This window comes from Lissotriton helveticus, chromosome 12 (genome assembly GCF_964261635.1).
Source record: "Lissotriton helveticus chromosome 12, aLisHel1.1, whole genome shotgun sequence".
NCBI lineage: Eukaryota > Metazoa > Chordata > Amphibia > Caudata > Salamandridae > Lissotriton > Lissotriton helveticus.
In genome coordinates, this window is record NC_136073.1 from 783,468,940 (window position 1) to 783,485,471 (window position 16,532).

Below are 16,532 nucleotides of genomic sequence, written 5' to 3' on the forward strand. Positions count from 1 at the left end.
GCAAAAATAGCCTGACAGTTATACTAGAGAAGCAGGTGCATTCTACTAGCTAGGCCCTTCTGGGCATGTGCGAAGTGGAAGATGCTGAATATAGTTTGTCTCTAGGCAGACTACAAGAGCAGTTAACAGAAAGGTAGGACAGAGCGCATGGCAAACAAAATGGCTGCCAGAAATACAAAATGGCTTTCACAAAGCGGATAAGATAACTTCTAAATACAAGATGGCTTCAGCTAAATGCTAACCCATTGCTGTCAATTTATGACACACCATCCGAATTATCAGTTTCCCAATCTGCTGCAGGTTAAACATTGATGATTCTTTTTCTTTCTATGCCCGTTTAAGTCATTTTTAATACCTCCGTACACAATTCCCCTGCACCATCGGATTTTTTCAGTTTCCCAATCTGCTGCACTCTTTCCCTGTCTTTCTACGATATCCCAAAAATTATTTTCTCGCCTGCACCCTTCGGATGCTTCTCTTTTTCTTTCTAAATCTGTGCCATATTCAATAACTAGAGTCAAATGCGGAGTAAAAGTATTTCTTGCATTATATTTGCAGAATATCTTTTCTTCATCCTGCACCCTTCTGATCATATCTAGATACAAATGCGGAGTAATAGTATTGCTGGCATTAAGTTTGCGGAATAAATGTATATGCGGAGTGAAAGTATTCGGAATGAATGCATTTGCGGAGTGAAAGTATGCGTGATAATAGAATTTGGAATAAAAAATTCGTAGTAAAGGATGATCACCATTCACATTACATGGACATATGGTAACATGAGAACATAATGGGAAAGAATGATACATTCAGTTAACAATGCAACTCATAGAAACATTTATTGTAGCTTAGAAGCATACCTAATAGATGCCTGCCTGCAGAAACAGGAAAACCTTTTTTTATGCAGAGTATTAGCCGTGACCCGTTCTACCCTTCCTATATCGTCGCCTAAGAACTAGCAGTCTTTATCAGAGGATGGCCTGAAGACAAGAACCATCATGCTCTGGTATAACATATGGAGCAATGACGGTACTAAACTAACTAAAGAGATGATAACAGACTGTCTCACCTTGGAACAGCTAAAGCTAAAATAACTTGGTTGGCTTATATTAACAGTCTTCTAAAGGAGGTGGATGGGAAATTGAGCATTGATAAGCCGGAGGGAGTGTTACAACTCAGTAAGAAAGATTTAAAGTTGGTTTTAATGGAGAAAAGGATGATTGATAGAGAAAAGATAAAGGGCCCGATGTAGGTAATCTCGATTTACCTACTCTTAAATACCGAATCATACCGATTCGGTATTTAAGAGTAGGTATATGGGATGTAGGTAATTTTACTTTTGAAATTACCGAATCGGAATGATTCGGTAATTACCGAATCGGTATTTACCGATTCGGTAATTGCCATTGATTCCTATGGGCCTTGAGGCCCATAGGAATCAATGCCAATTACCGAATCGGTAAATACCGATTCGGTAAAATTACCGAATTTGAAAGGGGGACAGGGTGTCACTTTGACACCCTGTTGCACCCCTCAATTGTGCATGGGTGCACATGTTGCTAACATACATGCCCTTAGGGCATGTATGTCTGCAACATGGTACATTTTTTAAAGCAAAAAAAATGCTTTTTGAAGGGTTTTCATTATTTACCACCAACTTCTAGTTGGTGGTAAATAACGAATTCTTAAACCCTTGTAGCACTGCTACCTACATGTTAAATTACAGAATCGGTAATTTTACAGATTCGGTATTTTACCGAATCGGAAAAATTACAGATTCGGTAAAATTACCGATTCTGTAATTTAACATGCCCATACACCTCAATATCCAAATACCGGTCGGAAACGGCCGAAAATCGGTATTTTCGGCCGTTTCCGACTGGTATTTGCCTACCTACATCGGGCCCAAAGTGTGCTAATCCGACTGTGTCAATGCACCTCTCAGGCCCTGTACAATAAAATGCTCAGAGCTACCTCATTTTAGTAACAAATATTCAACATATATTTTATTTAATAAGATTGCAAATGGGAACATTGCACTATTTGTTGACCTTTCCCAAGATAGGCTTTTACTCCCAAAATCTACTTGAATGTCCATATGATGGTAAGTCCAATCAGACCACACTGTATTTTTTACTTTTTTGTAACTTCTATAGAGATTTGAGGAAACAAATATTACGGCCATTGTTTTTAAATAGTAAATCATTTATTATAAAGAATAAAGATCCTTTTAGCTTTATTCGTAATCTGAATAATGTGAATTCATGCCACTGCGTTTCTGTCTATGTCTCATATCAAAGAAGGAAACAGCTGCTATATCTGGACATTTTAAGATATGAAAATGAATAGCCCTTTAATTATCCATCATCTGATGTTTTATATTGCCTTATAACCTGATGATCATTGAGTTAATGCAGCTTGGTATCTGGCGGCTGCTTGAGTGTAACTAACTGTTCACATTACGTGATCACTTTTATAGATTTTATATAGAATTTTAAGATCTTTTGTTTTTTTATTTGTGATTATTTTATGGATATTTTATCCGAATAAAGACTGATTTGTAGATGCCACAAAGAAAAGAGAGTCACTAACACTTTCATATGCCTGGCATTTGTCTTAGCAAAAAGGCAGATTGCAGATGGGAATAAAACATTATGGTTTTGTATTTCTTTTATTTACATATTCAACTATGACCATGGCATTGGTGACTTGACAGAAATGTGACCTAAATACAAGCAGAATTGTACTTACCATGTTAATTGGAAGACCTATAAAAATATGCTAAAAAATATAGATTGCAATGTATTGGAAATGCAGAGTTGCACCACGTGTCCTTAAATAATAGTAGGAAGTACTGAAATTAGCATACTGTGAAACAACCCCCCTCCACATAGAAGTGATTAGGGGACTGAGAAAGCCTAAGTTCGCACAAGCCTGGGATAGGATAATAGCTGAGTTAAGAGGCAACAACAGTATAGGTGAATAAACTGCTTATTGCATCAAAAACACAAGGGAAGGGGTTGTGTGGAAGCAGGAGGAACACAGTTTGAAGAACCCCATCAGGAACTAAAACAGTTGTTCTAACATTTATGTTGCACCGCAGGGATGTGTTTGCTCCCAAGCTGGACACGGTGCTCAAATGTCATAGAAGCATTTAGGGTGATAAGAAGAAGAGACTAGGGACCAAATAGAATTGTTAATGGATTTGTTTAACTTTTTGATTGTTTTTGTTTTGGAGAAACAAGCCTCTAGCGGAGAAGAACCAAGACAACCTCATTGTAGTGGAAAATTATGGGAAAAGGGCATTGATGTAGAAATAGAGATGTTTTAATTGTAACAACCATGTGTACTGCCTTTGTAGGATGTTCTTAAAGCAATCAGTTTACAGTTTATCGCTGTATCACATTCTCTTCTTATCTCCAAAACTACTGCTTTACTATGGTCCGTTCACCATTCACCACATCATATGCTCCCAACTTGAGGTTTTGGTTGAAGAAACTCTGCTCACCAACTAAATGAACAACCCCACAAATTCCAACAAATAGACTTGATCTTTTTTACTTCTTTCCAGGCAGAGAAATCAAACAATGACCCCAAACTGGCAGGGAGAAAGTTCTCTGTTCACCAGAATCTTTTTCTCTTTTTTTAATAACAAAATGGTAGACTAGCAGGTCCAACATGGTACCCATTCATCAAGGTCTTCTGCCTTCAGAGCAACCATTGCACTTATGGATACTTGGAAAGCACTAAGATTACTGCCAGGCAGGCAGGGAACACTGTTTATTTCCTTCTGGCTCAAAACTGAGAACTTATTATTGAATGGTGATTATGATAAATGTTCTTTGGATAGCAGGGGTACACGTTCCAGATGGTGCAGTTAATTTAAACATGGTATAAAATACCTGCTGCCACACATTATAAGAACACTGAAAATCACTGAGTAGTTCCTTTATAAGGTCATGGAACTTCAAGGTGAATTGCAATATCATTTAACTCCTTCCGTGCGGCCGCGATTCCCCCCGTGTGCGGCCGCGGAACGAACAGGGCGGGGCCGTGACGAACCCCAGCCGTCATCCGCACACGAGCACCGTGGAGCGTGACGGCTGGGGTTCGTCACCAGCATGGAAGGGGTTAAACAGGGGTAATTTATTCCTTATAATACATGGTGATAAAGGGTCATTCTTCCCGCAAACCACATAAATCCTTGGTGTCATCCTCCATCATATGATAGAGTATTGTTGCAGACATGAAGAATAAATTTAAATCTGTATTGTAAAACTGAACAGACTGAAAAGCAGTTGGCAATTTGTTTCAAAATGATATTCAAATCTGTTTAATGTAAGTAAGGTTAAAATATCCTGTGGAAATCTCTTTCCTATTATGGCTAGTAGTGCAAAAAAGTATTAGCATAAATAATCACCTTTCTGCTGATAACTGATTATATTATAAAAATGGAACAGAAGAATAAAAAGCCAGTTCATATTTTTTGTTCTTTAAAATGCATCTGCAATGTTGCTCTGTGGCCTGCCTCTCATCTTGGCTGCTGTTTGCCAGCAAGCATTGTGATGTCAGAATTTAATTGTAATAAATTATTACAGTTGAGAAGCTACATAATTTCTTTATTACAGATCACTAGAGAAATCACAACTCAACCGTAACACATAAATTAAGAACACACTTTTATACAGGGATTGCAGGTACCCATGTACTACTCCTATCAGTTTCATTAGGTAGACACACAAATTGGTTAGGTTGGCAAACAAATGTTTCCACAAAATGTGTTCAAAACAAGGGTGAGGACGTTTTTCATGGTGGCGTCCCATTGAAGTTTGTGGCAAGCATTTCCATTTAGGGAAACAATGAGTCCAAATATAGTGACACCCTCAAAATGAGGGTCAAATGTATGTGCTATTCGTCTACAGCCAGTTAATTAAGTACCAGCTAGTGGTGGTTTTCTTTCTACAGGCAATGCTTGGCCACCCAACACTCCAGGTTATAGTTTTAAAAATTATAACCCACTACTTCCACCAGACAGGTGTTATCCCAGTATCTGTTGAGTAGTAATGCAGCATTGAATTGCCATCTTAGAAAAAAAACATACCAGACATTTGTTTACATTTTGCTGTTCTGGATTACCAAAGAGGTGATATCTGAAATTGAAAAGGAGACAGGATGCCCGGTAGGTGAGTTGAATAGTTTATTTTTTTAGCCACCATGAACAGCCATCGTGAAATGACCACCAGCTCACCTGCCGGTTGCTGCAACTGCCTCCAGGCCCTTGTGCCTACCATAGAATCACTCCATTCAAGAATTCCATGGAAGGCTCTGACACAACATATCCCACCCCTTTTATAATGAACAGCACTGAAAAGCATTACACTCCAGTAATAACAAAAATGGTTTATAAATCCACATGACTTACTGTATTGTAATGTTTTGTAATTGCATTTATATAGCCCTTACTACTCCTGACGAGGCGTCGAAGCGCTCTTCGGTGAGTAGCACGCTACTTCTGGACCCATAGAGGATTAGTGTTGAATTAGTATAGTGAAAGTCATGCAAGTAAATTTTAAGTGGTGGATATGTTAGTCAGTTATTTGGATTCGGAAAGATAGCAGAAGGATAGAAGAGGAAAATAGGTTTGTATTTATATAGCGCTTCTTACCCCTGATGGGGTGTTGAAGCACTTTTTTTTTGGTGAGTAGCACGCTATTCCGGAAACCCATAAAGGATTAGTGGTGAATTAGTATGGTGAAATATAAAAGTAATTTGAGTGGTTGGTATTTAGGAATTCGCATTTCCTACTTTTTGCACATCTGGCCTATAGTTTCCTGACGGAATTTAGTGTCACAGTGTTCTCCACTCAGGGGCCTGGCTATTACTAGGCTAGAAGGGGGTAGTGGTGTAGGATCCTAGGCAGTTCCTTAAATGGGAGGGTACTTTCTGGTACAGAGTACCCGTGCTCCTTTAATTTTTAAGAAAGAGTACCTCCACTTCACAGCACTGCGGCATTAAAATTAATGGGAGGTACTTCTCAGGAGCAAACAGGCACTTTGCTACCATCACTTCTCTATTTCCCTTTAAAACACTGGGAGCCCAATTACAGCTGAATATTAACAATCCAAACAGCTAGGGAGGATATTTTCTTTGTTTATATAATATTAGAAGACAGGGCACCCTTGTTATGCTATTGCAAGCTATATTTCCTGGGTTTATAAGGGACTCTCTGCCCTGCTTGTCTTCGTCACAAAGCCATTCTTGAGTACCACTCCCTGATTGGATAGCCGGATCTTGATTGTGACTTGACTGGTTCTCTGAGGTGTATGTCACAAGGTCTCCCCGGCAACAGCAACGCGTGGTGCTCTTGGAACAAGCACGCGGCCGCGGCCCGCCAGCCTCAGACAAACTTTCTTGCCTCTCGCGTGCGCTACGCACTTCACTTGTATACGCTTCGCTAGGACCCCGAGCTGACTGCTGAGCTCCCGGCGTCATTGCGTCCTCACGCCGTACGTAACTACTCCTTCGTCGACGAGTGCCTGGCGGGGCAGTTCCCAAGCCTGGCAGCACATTGGGCATCAACCACTGACACGAGGCCATTTCCCCGCTCCTATGCAGCGACCCCTGTGCTGGTTTCATCCCGAACGGTAAGTGTTTCTTTGTTCTTGAACCTTTCAAGCAGGCAGAGGCGTAGCACGGCTGCGTTGTAAGCCTGGCTTCCCGTCCACCTGTTAAATACTAAAAGGTCGGCAAGAATTTAGGTGCAGCTGGCCCCAAAGGTCACAGAGCCCCAGTATCCGCTGGTCCTATCAACAGCTAGCGGCAAGTAGACCAACCATTTCTATATTTTCTATTCACCCAGGTTGTATTGTGCTTTTCTATGAACGTCATTAGTGGGGTCGCCCAAAGCTGCCAAGGTTTCAGATTGGTATGTGTGACATTTTCATAATTTCACTGAAATTATGTGTGACATTTCAGCGACTATGAGTGACACTTGCTCGCGGACAAAATAAAACAGTGAAGAAGAGGGAATCATAAATACAATCATTTGAGTAAAGAGAGAGTTTACGTTAACTGCTTCAAAGCATAAGAAATAATAGTTAAACAACTAATTTATCAGACGGCAGCCAACATTGCAGAAAATAGATAAAGCAGCCTGGAAGGCGTTCATAATTTATTATAGTCAGTTCAGTGGTTTGCAGTCACTCGATTGCTGTCGACCACATGAGCTGTAAGTAGCGCTGCATTAGAAAGTGGAGCGTGGGAGGTACTCATTTAGGCCACAGCTAGACTGATAGCAAAGTCTCACTGACCAGAGTTTCAGAACACTTTATTTTGAAGAAGGCGACGAGCCAGCTCTGTTGTAAAGATTATGCTCTGTCCTGATGGCACAAAAGCTGTGATGTATTAGGATTTGCACATTAATTATTGCAAAAAAAGTTACTGGCACTAGCCTTTACTTTCACCCATCTCTGCAGTTTAGATCACAGTTGCCAAGCTTTTAGTACGTCATGATAGAATTTTACTGCCACCATAGGGTTTTAACCAAATGCATGTTACATTTTCCTGCCTGAGAAAAAACGTCCAGGATTCGTGCACAACATGAGTTACTTGTTGAAACACAGCATGTACCGGACATATGACGTTCGATGACCAATGTATAGAACGTTCTCGCAAACTTTCGCACGTCCTCCAAAGACACTAATCTGCACAAAACCCGCCAATCATTGAAAGAAGACATCTAAACAAAGGCAGATTTATGGAATTTGTTAATGTTTGCAATAACGGTCTTGTAATATTTTAAATCATTGTTACTTATTTTGTTTTACTTGTGAACAAATGGGTTTAGTCACATATTCAGCACGTACTGTTTTCACACGGCATGCACTCGGGTGGCTTATACTTACTTTGACCCTTTTGCAGCCAGCGACTCTGTGGGGCAAGCAGACTGCAAGTCACCGTGGCAGATTTCAGATTTACCGCCTGCCGCTCCTTAGGCCAGCGGGCGGCTGTCCTTAAATCTGCTATTATCCTGTCAGTGTCAGGCTGTCCGGCTGTCCTGGGCAGCCTCTGAAACTGCTGGTCACAGACTCCATGACGGAGTCTGAGCTCGGTGATTAAAATTAATGGAATTCACCGTGGGACAGCGCAGGATGGCGGCCTGGTCAGGTGCAAGCAGTAGGCAGCTCTGCAAGCGCCACGATTGCGACGGCGCCGGTGCACACCCACTGCTCAAGCAGCTTCTTCCCAAAACGAATTCCCCGCCTTTGCAAGAAGTACGTAACATCCCCCCACGGCGCCAGACTACCGTGATGTCAGGCTATGTGAGAGCCGCGCCTCAAAATCAAAATGAAACATTGTGGCATTGTGCAGCGCGCCTAACAGCAGCATCATCTCTGCTGCAAGACCCAAGCCTGCAGCGAGAGCAGTGCACGAACGCCAGGTAGGGCATAATGCAAGCTGCCACACTTTCACTCCATATTGTTTAGGCAGCGCCAGGAAGGCTGAGGTACTACTCTGCAAATGCGTGACAATGCATTTCAGTGCGGTGATGCGGATCACTACACTGATATGCGTTAGTGTCACACCCCATGCGTGATACTTGGCAGGACTGGGGGTCTTCAAACAAACCTTGCCGCTTTAGAAAAGGAAGGATAATTATTTAATTAAGTGTTTTAGCAGAGTCACAGTTTAGCATGCCCATTGTCACCTCCAAACCTTCATCTCCTGTTTTCCTGAAGAACAGAATTAATGTAGGCCTGTGCAAAAACCGCATAATTTCTTTTGCAGAAATGGCAATAAATTTCCCCACACATTATTCTTAATGGTGATCCAGTAGTTTCCATATTTGTTAGTGCAAAATGCGTACGCATGCATTTTTCTCGAAAAAAGCGCAACATCTGGAAAGACACAACGGGCAGCACTTGAGTTTATGTTCCTAAAAGTTGATGTAAAGTAAGGCCGGGAGCCAGATGAGTAAGTAATCACTTCTTTATTTTATTTTAAGAAGTAGTAAGGGAGAGCACGGTAACAGGTCCTACGCAGAAGACCGTAATCTCCAACTGACACAAACTACATTCGGAACCATATCCCCCAGGAGCGTTGCACACTGTAACCATAGAATCATGACAGCAGAACACCACACACATTCCCTCTTAAATATAAATGCATAATAACAACATAAAGGCGGAAATGGGGTGGTAAGGTAACCAAGGAACGTAGTGGAAGGGTGTAGCAATTTTCTGCCTCCATGCCGCACAAAAGGTTGATCATTGTAAGATACCTAGGTCAGCATACAGGCTTAACGTGCAAAAAGGCTCTCAGAACTAGGGCTCCCAGCAGGCAGTGGGGCATATCAGAGCGAAGCACAGGGCGGGCCAAACATAAGCACCGCCTCCCCATGAGAAAGGTGCTTGACAATTTCCTTCTGTAGCTGAGGAATGGCGGATGGTGTGTCCCCGCCGGAATCCAGCGTGAAGATCAGCCCCCTTGTTTCCAATATCCTGAATCCTGCTCGTTTCCAGTTTTCTCGTCCCAGAGTGTGCCTGCGGGTTTCCAGGTATTCGGAAGGAGTGCAGGCTTGCCTCCTCTGGCTCTCGTTTCATTGTTTTGACAAGAGCTATTGCCGTAGTGAAAAGCGGAGCGCTGTGTGTGCTTAAACATTTGCCACGACCCGGGATCGCTGTAGAGCGGGGGTGAGACTTCCCGTCTAAACTTTTACCGCGACCCGGGAGTGTACAGCTACCTGCTTCCAAGACTTGTCGTGGCTCTTAGATTGTAGGAGATTATCTGTTTTTGATTCACTGCCTATAGTTTTCTTTTCCTTATTGCCTCATATCGTGAAAGAAAGTATTTCAAGATTTAAAAGTTTTTTCTTTTGCCAAAGTCACATCCCGGTGCAGACGTTCAGTTTCCAGTGGTCAATACAGGTATCACGCCCTGCATGGCAGTTGCAAATAAACATCAACAATACTTTTTCTATTTGAACAAAGTCTGCTCCAGTGGCTCTCTCTGAATAGCGGTTTGACTAAGTACTTTTCAAACGCTATATTTGGGTTTAAAGCCTCATTGGAGTTATTGTGACTTTCAACAAGATATATGTTTGTTTTTCTTTGCTATTTGTGAATTACCACGTCAAGATTCCCCTGCTCCTTGATACTAAATCAGTTGGGGGATATTTCAGCCTTATGGATTTCGTTGCCTGTTATGGTAATTCAGTGCTGTAGCTGTGGGTTTCCTGGTGAGTTGGTGTAGCAAAGTAATATAGAGAACGCATGTTTTAGAACAGGCAAGAGTACACCTCAGTCTTGTTATTTTGTCTTCCTGTTCTGCAGTATTACGTCATTACTGGTGTCGTGCTGTATCTCAGACCAGACCTTGAAGGGACCCAAGAACTTATAGCTCGTTTGTTATTTTCTCCACTTCCCTTTTCCCCTGGACACAATCTCATGCAGTTGGCTTTCTTCCTCTGCTGGGGGTTGCGTTAAAGGGAATTGGGAGGACTAGCATCAGTCATCGTCCCTGCTGGTCACAAGAGAAAGGTTAGTGGCGTTCATATATTCTTGTGCTACTGACAGTCCTGACAGATTGTCAAGCCCAAGTTTTAAGCCCAGCCCGGATGATGGATACCAACGTGGTTTTGACCTCGCTGTTGGAAAGCCTGAATGCTTTGCAGCAGGAGGTTCAAACCTCACGTTTAGAAAAACAGAATTTACAGAGAGAAATGGGCACCTTGCGCAGGGAAGTAGCAGGCCTCTCCCGCAGGGGTCAAGGAGAGGGTTCATACATTAGACCGGCTACCTTACCGCCTCCTGCCTCCGCTACACACACACCTTCTCCTGGCACTCAAGGGGGTGGGTTTTTTGCTGCGGCTCCTCATTCCCCTCAAACTACAGATGCCGTTCCCACAGTCCATGTCACACAAAACCCGGGAATTCCCTTGGCTCCCCCTGAACGTTTTTATGGGGAAACCAAAAAGTTTGAGACCTTCCTGAACCAATACCGGCTTCATTTCCTGTGCAAACTAGCGGTGTTTCACGATGAAGCTGCTAAAACGGCTTTCATGATGTCCTACATGGGTGGCAATGCAGCAAGTTGGACCATCCCCTTGATGGAAAGAAATGATCTCATCCTGCACAACTTTCCAGAATTTTGCCTAGAGATGAGAACACTTTTTGACAGAAAATCACAGATCATGACCTTGGATCGAGAATTACTCCCCTTACGTCAAGGGTCACAAGATCTGTTGACGTGTATTACGACTTTCAACCGTCTAGTGGTCAAAACAGATTGGCCCTCCGAAAAAAGAATCACCTTGTTTTATCAGGGGTTACGAGGAGAACTAAAAGATGTTCTCGCCCAGGTAGTACAGTTACCACAGACATGCGAGGAGGTAATCGACTTAACTGTGCAACTTGACCATCGACTCCAGGAGAGAAAAGGGGACAAGAACAGAGGAGAAACCCGATTTCTATATATGAGGCCAAGAATCACAGTCGAAGAACACCCCAAAACCACAGAAAGACCTGAACGAATGCAAATCGGAGGGATACGGGGTCCTCTCACCCCTGAGGAAAGGGACAAACAACGGAAAATGAAGCTGTGTCTGTATTGTGGCAAAGGAGGACATTTTATCAAATAATGCCGTGGTAGAAGTTCCCTTCCCACAAGAACCTTTGTTCCACGAATACAATCAACTATGAAACCAGGAGAACTGGCGAAAAACTGCAGAGCCCAAATCAGGAGGAGGTCTCTGACTTGGGTAAACTACGTACAACAATCTCATCGGTTCTTGCCAATACCCCACAACCTGCCGTAGCTCACTTAAATGTTAGTGTTTCTCTGTGGGTCACTACCCAGGAAGTCTTGGAGGTGGACGCCTTGCTAGATCTGGAGCCACCGGTAACTACGTCGACCAAGAGTTTGCCCTGAAGATAGGGATCGCGTGTGAAAAGAAAGAAACCCCTGAACTAGTGAAAGCGGTGGATGGGACGGCCCTGTCCTCTGGTCCAGTGACTTACCATACTCTTCCCCTCCTGATGAAGCTTAGAAGTGATCACCATGAGTATATCCAATTCGATCTTATTGATGCTCCTCAATTCCGTCTCATTCTAGGAATGCCTTGGTTGACACTTCACGATCCCGTGGTTAGTTGGGCCGCCCGCACCGTAACCATGTCCTCAGACTACAGCAACGAACATTGCCATAACAGGAATAGACGTCTGGAGAACATCGAAAAGACACATTCTGCTTATTTGGCGATGGCTTGTACCTAGGAACGATATTGCTGTGCTACCGTCCTGCCTGATACCTACCGCGAATACCAACCCCTGTTTGACAAACAAAAGTCGACCCAGTTACCACCTCATCGGGTGTACGATTGTCGGATCGACTTAATACCAGGAGCTCACATCCCTTGCAGTCGAGCATATGCCTTGACGGAAAGGGAGACGCAAAACCTTAAAACATACCTCGAAAACCTCGCATCCGGATTCATCTGACATTCCACATCGCCCACATCCTCTCCTCTTTTCTTCATTCCGAAGAAAGATTATGAAGAATTGAGGACATGTATTGACTACAGGGCCATTAACCGGGTGACAATAAAAAAACGTTACCCGCTACCATTGATACTAGTGCTTCTGGACCAGTTGAAGGGTTCTCGGTATTTCACCAAACTCGACCTCCGTGGAGCTTATCACTTAGTCCGAGGACAAAAGGGGGACGAGTGGAAGACGGCCTTCCGAACAAAGTTCGGTCTCTTCGAGTACAGGGTGATGCTTTTTGGGCTGTGCAATGCCCCTGCGGCCTTTCAATTCTTTAAGGACGAGGTATTGCGTGGCTGTCTGGAAACATTTGTTGTTGTCTATATTGATAACATTTTAATATATTCCACTACACTCTTGGAACACGTAACGCATGTAAAAACTGTTCTTGGTAAGTTCCAAGAACATTCGTTATACGCCAAACTCGAGAAATGCCTTTTTCATGTCCAGGAAGTTGCCTTTTTAGGTTATATCATCAATGCCCAGGGTATCCAGATGGACATGAGTAAGGTGGAAGCGATCACCACATGGAAGACACCCCAGAACGTCAAATCAGTACAAAGCTTCCATGGCTTTGCCAATTATTATTGACGTTTTCTCAAGGATTTTTCAAAAATCATCCAACCCATATCCAGTCTATTACGGAAGAATGTCCCGTTCGAATGGGGAAAAGAGGCATCTGAGTCTTTTCAACTTTTAAAAGAAAAATTCACTCAGGCTCCCATCCTGCGCCATCCTGATCCACAGCTTCCCTTTGTCCTGGAAACCGATGCCTCACAATACGCCTTGGGAGGAGTATTATCCCAACATCATCCCCTCAATGGACAACTACACCCAGTGGCTTACTACTCAAGAAAACTCACCCCTTGTGAAGTTAATTACACCATCTCTGACAAGGAGTTGCTGGCGATAAAGAGGGCCTGTGAGGAATGGCGACATTATCTTTTGGGAGCATTGCATACGGTGGAGATTTATACGGACCATAGAAACTTGTTGTTCTTAAAAACCGCTAAAGCCTTGACTCCACGTCAGTTACGCTGGACTCTGTTCTTTTCTGATTTTGACTTTGTAATAAAGTATCGACCAGGACCACAAAACGGGAAGGCAGACGCCCTTTCACGTTTGGAAGAAACAGAAAAAGAAACCAAGGCAATTCCACCCGAACCTCCTTTGATCTTAACTGAAGCAGGCCTTCCAAAGCAAACACTAGCCTTGCTCACCTCGCAGGATTTTCTGGAGGATGTATGAGTAGCTCTAGCGGATATGGATATACCTGCCTGGATTCAGGAAGAACCTGAACACCGTTCTGAAGCAGAGGACCTAGCGTATCATTACCATGCAGTGTATATTCCGCAAAAAACACTGCAAAAACAAGTACTGACTTGGGTTCATGATTCTGTGTTAGGTGGGCATATGGGGATATACAAGACCATTGCCGGTATGGAACGCTCCTTCTGGTGGCCCGGCTTAAGAAAAGACGTCCAGGAATATATCAAGAACTGTGCAATCTGTGCTCAGGGGAACGCCAGTCATACAAAACCCACGGGACTACTTCAACCATTGCCGACACCTCTACGTCCTTGGCATACCATATCAATGGATTTCATCGTGGAGATGCCCCCCTGTGAAGGAAAAACGTTGTATTGGTGATAGTGGATCATCTAACCAAGATGGGACATTTTATTCCATTAGTAGGTCTGCCTACATCTTCGGAGTTAGCCTTGGTCTTTCTCCAGCACATAGTTAGAGCTCATGGGATCCCTTGTGTTATAATCACCGACCGGGGTACTCGGTTCACTTCTCATTTCTGGAAGGCCCTCTGTAAAACCTTGAACATAGAGGCTTGGCTCTCCTCTAGTTACCATCCGCAAACGGATGGTAAAACAGAACGACTAAACCAAACATTGGAACAATACTTCCGTTGTTTTACTCTACACAATACCCTGAACTGGCCTACGTTGTTGTGGTTGGCAGAATTCGCCTATAATAACGCTAAGCATGCCACCCTGGGATGTTCACCTTTTTTTTGTGTCAATGGTCATCATCCTAACATGCTACCGTTTGACTGGCCGGTACACTCCCCTTTACCCAGCATACACGAACATCATGCACACCTCAGGGCGGTGTTGATAGATGCAAAGCAGAGCCTTGCCATGGCACAATCCGCACAAAAACATTTTGCAGATAAGAAAAGATCAAGGGAACCTGATTACCAAGTGGGGGATAAGGTGTGGCTTTCCCAAAAAAATCTACACCTGAGAGGTAGAAATAAGCTGAAACCAAAATACATAGGTCCCTACGCTGTTGAGGAGGTTATCAACTCTGTGGCCTTGAAGTTGTCCTTACCTAGTTCATGGAAGATCCATCCTGTATTCCATGTGTCCCTGCTCCAACCTTGTCCTCCCAGTATGAGATTGCCAGAGAAACCCCTCCCCACAGATGTAGATGGTCAGGAAGAGTATGAGGTAGGCGCAATCCTTGATTCCCGGTTGATATGGGGAAGGATTCAATACTTAGTGGACTGGAAAGGGTTTGGGGTGGAAGACAGAACTTGGGAACCTGAGAATAATCTCCATTGCCCTGAACTGGTCGATCAATTCCATGCTGAACATCCCGGAAAACCTGGACGACCGCCGAGTCGGCGGTCCTTGAGAGGGCGTTCTGTAGCGATTTCCTGCCTCCATGCCGCAAAAAAGGTTGCTCATTGTAAGATACCCAGGTCAGCTTACAGGTTTAACGTGCGAAAAGGCTCTCAGAACTACCGCTCCCAGCAGGCAGTGCGGCAAATCAGAGCGAAGCACAGGGCGGGCCAAACATAAGCACCTCCTCCACATGAGGAAGGTGCTTGACAATTTCTTTCTGTAGCTGAGGAATGGCGTATGGTGTGTCCCTGCCGGAATCCAGCGTGAAGATCAGCCCCCTTGTTTCCAGCATCCTGAATCCTGCTCGTTTCCAGTTTTCTCGTCCCGGAGCGTGCCTGCGGGTTTCCAGGTATTCGGAAGGAGTGCAGGCTTGCCTCCTCCGGTTCTCGTTTCATTGTTTTGACAAGAGCTATTGCCGTGGTGAAAAGTGGAGTGCTGTGTGTGCTTAAACATTTGCCACGACCCGGGATCGCTGTAGAGCCGTGGTGAGACGGGAAGCGCGGTACGCGCTAAACTTTTACCGCGACCCGGGAGTGTACAGCTACCTGCTTCCAAGACTTGTCATGGCTCTTAGATTGCAGGAGATTATCTGTTTTTAATTCACTGCCTATGGTTTTCTTTTCCTTATTGCCTCATATCGTGAAAGAAAGTATTTCAAGATTTAAAAGTGTTTTCTTTTGCCAAAGTCACATCCCGGTGCAGACGTTCAGTTTCCAGTGGTCAATACAGGTATCACGCCCTGCATGGCAGTTGCAAATAAACATCAACAAAACTTTTTCTATTTGAACAAAGTCTGCCCCAGTGGCTCTCTCTGAATAGCGGTGGGACTAAGTACTTTTCAAACGCTATATTTGGGTTTTAGAGCCTCATTGGAGTTATTGTGACTTTCAACAAGATATATGTTTGTTTTTCTTTGCTTTTTGAATTATCACGCCAAGATTCCTCTGCTCCTTGATACTAAATCAGTTGGGGGATATTTCAGCCTTATGGATTTCGTTGCCTGTTATGCTAATTCAGTGCTGAAGCTGTGGTCTTCCTGGTGAGTTGGTGTAGCAAAGTAATATAGAGAACGCATGTTTTAGAACAGGCAAGAGTACACCTCATTCTTGTTATCTTGTCTTCCTGTTCTGCAGTATTATGTCATTACTGGTGTAGTGCTGTATCTCAGACCAGACCTTGAAGGGACCCAAGAACTTACAACTCGTTTGTTATTTTCTCCACTTCCCTTTTCTCCTGGACACAATCTCACGCAGTTGGCTATCTTCCTCTGCTGGGGGTTACGTTAAAGGGAATTGGGGGGACTAGCATCAGTCATCGTTCCTGCTGGTCACAAGAGAAAGGTTAGTGG

The 16,532-nt window shown here is 43.6% G+C and overlaps 1 protein-coding gene across 2 annotated transcripts in view; it reads left to right on the plus strand.

The window, feature by feature from the left end:
- The first annotated feature begins 6,517 nt into the window (after positions 1-6,517).
- The window catches only part of CHTOP (chromatin target of PRMT1), a 235,431-nt gene continuing 225,416 nt past the window's right edge, over positions 6,518-16,532 (plus strand). The window contains exon 1 of one of the 2 annotated variants that reach the window (XM_078670481.1): positions 6,518-6,644. The gene's annotated coding sequence lies outside the window, so the exon portion shown is untranslated. The remainder of the gene's footprint in view (positions 6,645-16,532) is intronic. The other variant, XM_078670483.1, reaches the window with a different exon arrangement.